The following is a 10,420-nucleotide window of genomic DNA, read 5'->3' on the forward strand; positions in this document are numbered from 1 at the left end:
AACGGTATGGGCTAGGGTGCCCTAATGTGGGCAAGGAAAGATGATCTACCATGAGAGTGCTTGCCACGTTTGTACAACTAGCCGCGTCGATGATAAGGCTACATACTCTTCCCTTGACATGACATCGTGTGTAAAAGATGTTGTCACATTGGGCCTCATCCACTCTCTTGACCTGGGTCGCAAGAGCTCAACGGGCTACTAGAGTGACACCCACTTCTCAGTAGTGGCCTCAACCTCCATCTCGGAATCATCACCTTCATCAATCAATGGAGGCATCTCGGCGAACTCGTCCTCGTCGTCAGATACGACATCTTCGCTTGGTAGAACAACCATGGTTCGCCTATTGGGACACTGAGAAGCAATGTGCCCAAATCCTTGGCATTTGAAGCACTTGTCACGGCTTCGTGGCCTGGAGGGGTCGAATGGAGGTTTGGTGGCAGCCTTTGGTACCTGCTTGGGTGGCTCGGATTTAGGAGTGAACTTTGACACCCCTGCACTAGGCCGTTCCCGCTCGAAGGTCAGATTGCCCCTCCAAAGAGGCGTTGCCAAGAAGCTAGGGTTGCGAGGGTTACCCCTCCTCTTAAGCCTCCTCTCGATCTTGAATGCCTTATCAATCAACTCAGGCATATCCACGTAGTTTTGCAATTCCACCAACTCGGCGATCTCAGGCCTCAAGCCAGTAAGGAACCTCGCCATGGTGGCCTCTCTATCCTCCACAATATCTGTTCGAAGCATGGTGATCTCCATCTTCTTGTAGTAGTCCTCCACGCTATGGCTTCATTGAACTAATGTCTGGAGCCTCTGATATAGATCACGGTAGTAATGGCTGGTTATGAACCATTTTCTCATAGTGGTTCGTAACTCCTCCCATGTAATAATTGGTCGTTCTCTATTGCGGCGCCTACTAGTGCGCTCCTGCTCCCACCAGACAACAGCGTAATCGGTGAATTCGAGGGTTGCCAGTTTGACTTTTTGTTCATCGGTATAGTCCTGGCACTCAAATACCATCTCGATTCGCTGTTCCCATTCTAGGTAAGCGTCTGGACTAGACTTGCCTTGGAATGAGGAAATTTTGATCTTGACCCCCTTTAGTCCGTCATCCGTCCTGCGGTAGTCCTGCTTGGGCCGACGGATGAAGTCTTCTTCCTCGCTATTAAAAGCTAACTCCTCGAGAGGTGGGGCATCTCGATGGGCGGCGTTGGACCGAGCTTGAGAAAGCTCTAAGTGGTCCATCCGCTGGTGTAGGGACGCCATGGACTCCCTAAGCATGCATTGGAACTCCCCCATCATTGCTTGGTTGTGCAACTTGGAGTCAAATTTGGATGCGTCACTCTCCTCCGACATGATGTAGGTATCCTGTAAAAATTAGTAGAGAAGAAACAAGTATATATTCCTCACGCACTCCCTCACGTGTTTACACTCAACTCTCATGTATGTCACTCAAAAAGCACCCTAATAATCTCACCAATTGCTCTCAAAAGAAATTAGAACTCCTCCCAGGCAAACAATCAACTTCCAAGTTTTGGATCACGAGAATGTGGCAATCCTCAATGGAATAGGAATTATTGACTCGAGGGACAATGAAAATGGAAGGACTCAAATGAGAGGAATGGAAGACTAAGACAAGGACAGCAATGAAAAACAAAGACACTACTCAAAAGAAAGAAATACTTTTTTTTTCTCTCTGTTTTTTTTAAGATGCAAGTTGCCTTTGCTTGTTAGGAGGTTCGAATGGTAGCTAAGAAAAGGAAGTGGGTGGCGGCTATCAACCTACAATGTAGGGAAGTGTGGCCGAAAAGAAAAGGAAAGGAAAAGGTTAAGGGAACTCCTAAAATATAGGAAAGGTAATGGCTAAAATACAGGAAGGAAATCCCTAAAAGGTAGGGCAAGGTGGCGGCTGGAATAGAGGCTAAAAAGTAGGAGAAAATGTTGCTAAGGTGTAGGAGAGTAATCCCTAAAAAGTAGGAAGGGTGATTCCTAAAATGTAGGAATTATGTCTTGATTGGAAATCAAACACTCTTGGCAACCAACAAGATTAAGAAACCAATCAAAGAAGGTAATCTAATTAAGAACTTGGAAAGCAATCGTGCTTAGGAAACACAAGCAAGACCACGGCTGGTTTAGGTTATTAATACACCATGCAAGTAACAAATTAACCCACAAGACAAGCTCAAATTCGGATTTTCCCTAGGTGCAACACACAAGGCAGATTTGGTTGGCTCCCAAACAAGAACGAAGAGAATGGACAACCAACAAGGCGACACTAACAACTCTCCTCAGGCTCCTCCCCAACGGGTTACCCAAGATGTTCCCAAGAAACTTACTCCAAGGCCAAGGAAACCTTTTCGCGACGCCAAAGAGTACAAGAAACTTTTCAAAAGGCGAGTGAGACCAATTCCCAAGACTCACTCGGCTTGAGACTTTCAAGAAGTAGTGGACCAAAACTTTGAATTTTTTTTTTTACTTGTAGTTTCAGACGCACTATGTTGTATTTCGAATGATTGGCAATAAAATTCTGGAATTGGCTTGGCCGAAACAATTGCTTTGCTTGTTTTTTTTTAATGACAAGGCAAAAATAAAGGACGGCTAGGGTTCCTTTTTTTTTTTTTTTTTTTTGGACTTGGCTGGCCGCAAGTAATTTGTTTATGGCCGCAAAGAAAGAGAACAAACCAAATCAGATTACATGCACTTGCCAATTCATTCGAACTCACTTGGGTTGTTTCCAAAAATTTTCAAGACTCAACTTTAACGTTTCAAGAATTTCCAAATTTGATGTAAGAATCAATCAAGACTTCAAGATTCACAAGATTTGTAGTACAACTCCCAAGTAACGGTGTTCAACCCCCCAAAACAGTCCACAAAGGTCACGGATTGCAAGTAGAAAAATTCGGGTAGCCCACAATCGTTTCCACCCTTGAACACAAACCCTAATTTTGAACAATCAAGGATAAACAAGGTATGGCACCGCTTTTTTTTTCTCTTTTTTTTTTGACTCAAACCCTAGATACCCTAATGACTCACGGCTTCACAACAAGGTGCGGCAGCCCCCAACAACTCGACAAGCAAGACAAAGACACGACAACAACACAAAACAGAATTTTTTTCACTCAAAACAAGAGAAAAACAATTGCGGACTGACTTGGACAGATTGTATACACTTGGACAGAATTTTTTTGACTCAAAAACATGACAAAACAGATTCGGACTCACGTGGGCAGATTGAAGACAACACAGACAGAATTTAGCACAAAACAAGAAAAGGAAAACGATACAAACGAGAGAGAAAACAATGACAGAAGGAACAAGAAAACAAGAGATATACGTGATACCTTCAACTAGCTTTGATGCCAGCTGATACGAAAGGCACCAACCTTGTGATGCAACCCGTACAGACAGGAGAGGATCTAGAAGGTAGGATTCACGTTGATGAGCACGAACGGATCGGAATCACCTAAACCCGTTGATCACGTGGTCAACGAACCTCGGTATTGGTAGAAGACGCCACAATCTAGCGCAGTCCTAGATTGATAAGTAGAATTGAATACCTAAGAACGATTCTAAGATATTCAATGGTGCTTCAATGAAGTTTTGAGAGAACTCTCAAGTGTATTTTTATTAATCATCAAAAACTGAATGTAAAACAATGACTGGAGGCTATTTGTAGCCGTGACTAAGACCTAACAAAGCTTGGGAAACATGTAGGGAATTCGGCCAGCCCTTGGGCTTCTCTTTGGGCCCACACTAGTGACACAACATACGTACTGTAAGCTCCAGGGGCGTTGCCCCCGAGCCCCAACCGGGGCGCGTCGCCCCCTGGACCCCTGACTCACCGACCGGGCAACAAGACCCCCGAACCAGCTCAGCGTAGGGACTAACTGCGTGGCTTGCTAAAATGCTATTCACCCCAAGGCCCACATGGCCTAGCCCATTGACTCAAAGACTAAGAACGACTAAGGTCCAAACCACAAGCTAGTTGGACCTCTTTATTACACTATACTAAACTAATAATAGGCCATGAACCCTTTAGCCAACTCATGGGCTTCTAATCTTCAGTGAAGGCTGAAACTAGGCCAACAAGCCTAGCTTCGTTGAGGCCCTCGATGGCCTTTGGCTCTCTACTCGACTCTCGGGCCGCACGAACCAATGTTTGTAATGACTCGTTCAATCTCTTCACGCGAGCTCATGTCATAGGCCCCAATGGCACCTTCACTTGCTCCACTTGGATAACTCCCTCGACCTCCTCATCAGATTCGGTCTCTCTCAAGGACAAACATGTAGTAAAAAAATAGGGAAGATTACTAACCCTAAGCTGGAATTGCACATTAGCTGGAAAATTCCTTTAAGCAACTTAAACTAACTTATAAAACCTCAATATATCCCATACCAAAGCTATCAAACCATGGCCAGCCATAACTCATCACATGAGGATAGAAAAATAACCATAAAACTGAAATTTCCACAAGATTACTTCAAACTATGAAATATGCTCATAAAACTACCAAAACTACAACTTTAAACCCCACTAATTGGCAACTACTAGTAGCAAAGGGAAACTTTCTTAGCAAAATACCTTGAAACACCAAGAAAATGGTAGCTTAGAGCTTGCCCCTCCAAAATCACTCCACTCAATCCTTTAATCCTCCTTAGCAAGCAACTTTGATGGAGTAATTTGATGATTCAACGGTTTAAACTCAAGATTTGGTGAATGAAATCAAAGGAAAATAGAGTTTCCTCTCTTGGTTTTTCTCCTAAGAAGCTTGGTCAGTGTTGGTGAAGAAAGGAAAGTGAGTTTTTGAACTCTAAATAAAGTCAAAAGATAAAACTTAATCATTAAAAAAACTGGGCGACAGCAGAATCCGGCCAGAATCTAGTCGGATATCCATCTGGATAGTCGGCTGGATTCAAGTCAGTAGTTTCCCAAATTTTTTTCGAACGGCCAAGCAAATCCGGCCAAGTATCCAGCCAAGAACTAGCCGGATATGCAGCCGGATTCTATACAAACACTGTTCACCAGAAATTTTTTTCTTCTTCATCTTTCGGGGATTCACAATTTCCCCCCCTCCTTGAAAGAATGTCATCCTCAACATTCGAACTTGTACTAATCAGGTTAACATAATCCAAAAAAATCAGGCAAGTACTAAGAATCAGGTCAAGTACTAAGATTCACTCCAATCCCACATTAAATAGTAATGATCCAATAGATAACTAAACAGTAACCCAATAAAACATGCAAAAGGGCTCGATTCAACCAACTAGCCCGGAGTTGGAAATAAAGTCCCAGATATTCGAAAATCAGGACATGACTTAGCCTCAAGTCGAAAATTTTACCCTGGCGGTGCTGGACAGCACAACAAGTTAGCACAACGGCTATACTTCACTAGAGAGCTTTAGTTCAAAAAAAATTTCATCCCTGGTGGTGCTGGACAACACAACAAGTTAGCATGACGGCTATACTTCACCAAAGAGTCTCAGTTCAAAAATTTGTCCCTGGTGGTGCTGGACAACACAACAAGTTAGCACAACGGCTATGCTTCACTAGAGAGCTTTAGTGCAAGAATTTCATCCCTGGCGGTGCTTGATAACACAACAGGCATGCCTCGCCAGAAGAATGGCGGTGCTTGATAACACAACAGGTAATGCCCCACCAGAGAGGTTCAGTTCAAGAAGTTCATCCCTGGCGGTGCGTGATAACACAACAGGCATGCCTCGCCAGAAGAATGGTGGTGCTTGATAACACAACAGGCAATGCCTCACCAGAGAGGTTCAGTTCAACCGCTACAGAGGAGTAGTACCCGGTCTACAACCACACATAAAACATACAAGTTCAAAAGCAAGATCAATTACTTCAAGTTCATGGAGCACGGGTACGAATAAGAACTCACTCGCCTAACCTATACCCAGCAATTCCCATTCTCAAACAGTCACAGAATTCAAGTCCACTTACAAGTCATATACGAATCAAGTTACTGGCTCAAGCGTAAATGAAATACCATATATTCAGTCTAATCAGGTCCATTGAGTGTACGTAAGAGCACACTGGCCAAAACAGGTTCAAGTCTCATGTGAGCTCAGCTTAGTCGGTCTCTGGTAGTTCAAGTATTTCAAACCCCAACACTTACAAATCGGGTGGTGAAAACTTCAATCAAGAAGAATACTAGAAGAAGGATGCAAAACCAGAAGTTTTCTCAATAATTCCGGCCACCACCACAATCTATCAAAACCCTAGCCAAAATCTTATTGGACAAGTTCTAGATAACATTCATCATTTCAATCTCCTCACTCGGTTAAGTCTCGAGTACAATACAAAATCCTCTGTGCTCTAACCTGTGCCATTACAACTTATCTCAAATTCACTTATGATTCATATTCACATCATCATACCCTAGACCATGTTCCTTCCAAATTCACAAGCATTTCCTCAGCAAAAGTATCGAGTGTGCAAGTACAAGAATCCAAAACTAAGCAACTGTACAACTCAGGTAGTACGCTAGTACCAGAATCGGTTGATGTATGCTTGGGAGCAACCAAGTCATATCTTACGCTTACCACTTTCAAACCAGTCCCACAGTCCGGCATCCTAAACTTTAGCCTAGGATACACTACAGAGATCTAAAGTCTAAGCTCTGATACCAACTGTGACAGCCCCACCTCCCCCTAAGACGAACCAAAAGGTTCGGCGGACCGCCTGCCCAGCTCTCGTCGGGACTCACTCACTCACTACCATGCTCAAATAACGTACAAGGCACATCTCAAATAATACATCAATTCCTCCACGAATTTACATGTCACAAGCGAAGCGAATACTAGTTCCCAAGTGTGGAACGTACACATACATTCGTTCCAATTCCAAACATTTATACAATCCCCACTATTATACAAGATGAATCTAAATTCAAACTGTACGAGAGATATTCCATCCAGTCCCACGAATAACTTAATACAAGTGCTTCCTTTGCCTCGAGCCCTGTGGGGAGAAAAATATTTTTGAGGTGAGTTAGAAACTCAGCGAGTGACCAGTAAAATCAGTAATCCAACCAGTTTCACAACAATGCATTTAGATGATGTCATGAATCAGTGATCAAATGTACGTTTATTGCTCTTGTGAGCCAGTGAAATCATCGTACTTAGACCTCCAACGCTCAAACAGATCTAGTAACAGTCAAACAGTAATAGGGAGCCATCGGTGCTCCAAATAAACAGTGGTGGAGACGTTGGTTCTAAACACCAGACTTCCCAAGAACTCATTAGAGCCAAATCATATTATGGCACACACACAAACACAAATGATATGCAATCGAGTAACCAATGCAAGAATTAGTTCGAAAAGTAGCTTTGGAAATAGTTGTGGAATCACTCACCAACCATAGCTTATGAATCTCATCCATCATAACTCATTGCTTTGCTCAAGTCCAAGCCCTTCATTTCTACCAAGAGTTATCTCAACTCAAAGCAATCGAATGCTCTCAAAGATTGGACAGCACTTCCCTTTAATTTCTTCATTTTCCACCCTACAATCTATACCAATTCCTCTCAAATCAACCACATACAAATCTTAGACTATAAAACACACCTTTCGGCATAATAATAACAACTGAAGCTACACTTATCAGATTGAGACGATTCTTATGGCGTTACGAAACTAAGACATATACCAACATTTCTTATGAAGACCTCCAAAGTCAAATCAAACATTTTCATGGACACATCCCAGAGAAAAATGAAAAACGGTCCTTGAAATAGGGCTTATGGGCAGTCAAGGGTATTTTGGTCATTTCACATGATGCAGTACTCCAATCGATCTGAAATTTTGTAGGCAGCTAGCTAACTCATATACCTACAACTTTCATGTTTTGAGCAAAGGCTGATTCTGTGACGGCCCCACCTCCCCCTAAGGCGAACCAGAGGGTTCGGCGGGCCGCCTGCCCAGCTCTCGCCGGGACTCAGTCGTTCACTACAATCCTCAATTGAATTTCAAGATATATATATCAAATATACATCAAAGGTTCCCAAACTTTACATATCAAAAGCGAAGCGTCCACGCTTCCACTGCGCCACTCTGATCCATGATCCTAATTCTTATACAAGAGGAATTCCACAACAATAAAATCACAACAAGCCTTCCTTCGCCACGAGCCCTGTGGAGGGGAATAAAATATTTTTGGGGTGAGCTAGAAGCTCAGCGAGTAACCAGTAAAATCATTAAACAAATATATTTCACAATGTTGCATTTCGATCATTTCGATGATGTCATGATTTAGAGATCAAATGTACGTTTATTGCTCTCATGAGCCGGTGAAATCATTGCACTTGAACACCCAACGCTCAAATAGATCATTTAACATTAACATGGAGCCCCTTTTGAGCTCCAGATGAACATGAACATAAACACATGGAGGAGACGTTGGTGTTCAGCACAAGACTCCCCAAGTACTCATTTCAAGCCAAAACATGTCATGAACTCACATGCAAGCACGCATGATATGCAGTCGAGTAAATAATGCAAGAAACATTTCATAAGAAGTTTTAACAATAGTTTGGGGTCACTCACCTCCATGGCTCAGAGATCATCCATTAAATATCATTGCCTTGCTCAAATCCAAGTCTTAGATCACAAACTCAATGCAAACAAATCCCTTCAAAGTTCGGACAGCACTTCCCCTGAATTTACTTACTTTTCCAGCCATCACGGCTTCATTATATCCTCATCCAGTCCCAAAGGTACACACACAACAACAAGTTCATCCAATAGCCATTCAGCAAGCTCCAAGTAGTACTAGTACAAGTCAAGCTAGGGAAAAGTCCGGAAATGAAAGTTAAGCTCAAAACTAGAAAAACAGTTTTGGACGTCATTTTACGGTAATGGTACCAAAGGCGCTACGATTGTCGGATGAAGGTGCAAGACTGACTGTTTCGAAGCTAAGAACCAGGGCTACAACAATGTAGAAGGTCACTCAGTCCAAATCCCAGCACAACTAAGTCATATATGCCAAATACCAAACCAGAACCGTAATTGCAGGTTTACAAATTACACTATGCTGTAATCAGTCCAAATCAGTCTATACAGGTCCAAATGCAGAAATTCCAAAGGCATATGGTAGCTAGGACATCAAGCTACATTTCATCAGAAGACCTCAACACCCAAATCGAAAACAATTCCAGTCAAAACAACCCATTTCAGACGCAGTTCTAACATCCTGATGAACCCAGAACAGCAATAGTAATTTCGGCTTATCTCATTCTACACTACTCCAATTGACCTAAAAGTTTACAGGCACCCTTAAAACATCAATACCTACAACTTTCATGTTTTGAGTCAAGGCCAATTCGGCTTCTATCTAGGACCAAAAATTTCGGACAGAATGAAGAACCAAGAACCCTAATTTTCCAGATTTCTTCCAAAACAGAATTTACTTGCAATTAATCACTTTTTCCACCTCCTAGCTTCCTCAACTATCATTTCCAATCATCATACATAACCACATAATAACAATCATATGAGAACAGAAAAATCCAAATTAAATAGAAAGTGTCATCAATCTCAACCAAAATCATGAAATAACACCAAAGATCATCACTTTAACTCACTTAGGTTGCTCATTAAGCATTATTGGAAAGAGAAAAGGAGTTTCTTCACTACTCACCTTGATACCCAAAGGAATGGAGCAACCTTGCACTTAAATCTTCCAAATTACTTCACAAAACAACTCACTATCACTCCCTTAAGGGTTTCTATGGAACAAAAACAAGATTAAACGGTTGATTGGTTGAATTTGAGCAAGATTGAAGCAAGAGTTTGGAGAGTTTTCTTTCCCTTTTGTTGCTTGAAGAGAATCGGCCAAGGAGAGAAGAAAATAAGGAAATTTTTGGTCAATTTTGATATTAATTTGGTAAAGACATGAATAGTGGTCATACAAGTCAATCCAACCAAATGGTGACACTTGTCACCTAATTAATGAATCTCTATCTCTTTGTTCCCTCTCACACCAATCCAAATAACATCCTCTACTTATCCCTTAACACCTGGTAAATTAAATCCAGTATCCAAAACTTAACCTAGTTGGCCGAAAATTACCGAACTTTTCGCACTAGTGGGTCCCACGTCCAAAATACGCTTTTAATTTCTCAAAAACTAACTGATACTAGAAAAATCATTTTAAAACTATTTTTGCTCATAAACTTTATCTGGGGAATTTTTCTAATCAAGAAAATGTAGAAAAGGCGGGTATTTAAAAAATAAACCCTAGAAAAGTAGAAAATTTCCGGGTTCTCACACTTATACTTTTCGGGGCGTCATAATCTCCCCTCCTTAAAAGAATGTCGTCCTCGACATTCCCTCTTGTACTAATCAAGTCAAGACATCCCGCAAGAATCACTAATACTTCAAACCAAACCCACAGTCCGGCATCCTAAACTTCAAGCC

The sequence above is a fragment of the Coffea eugenioides genome, chromosome 2 (genome assembly GCF_003713205.1).
Source record: "Coffea eugenioides isolate CCC68of chromosome 2, Ceug_1.0, whole genome shotgun sequence".
NCBI classification, from domain to species: domain Eukaryota; kingdom Viridiplantae; phylum Streptophyta; class Magnoliopsida; order Gentianales; family Rubiaceae; genus Coffea; species Coffea eugenioides.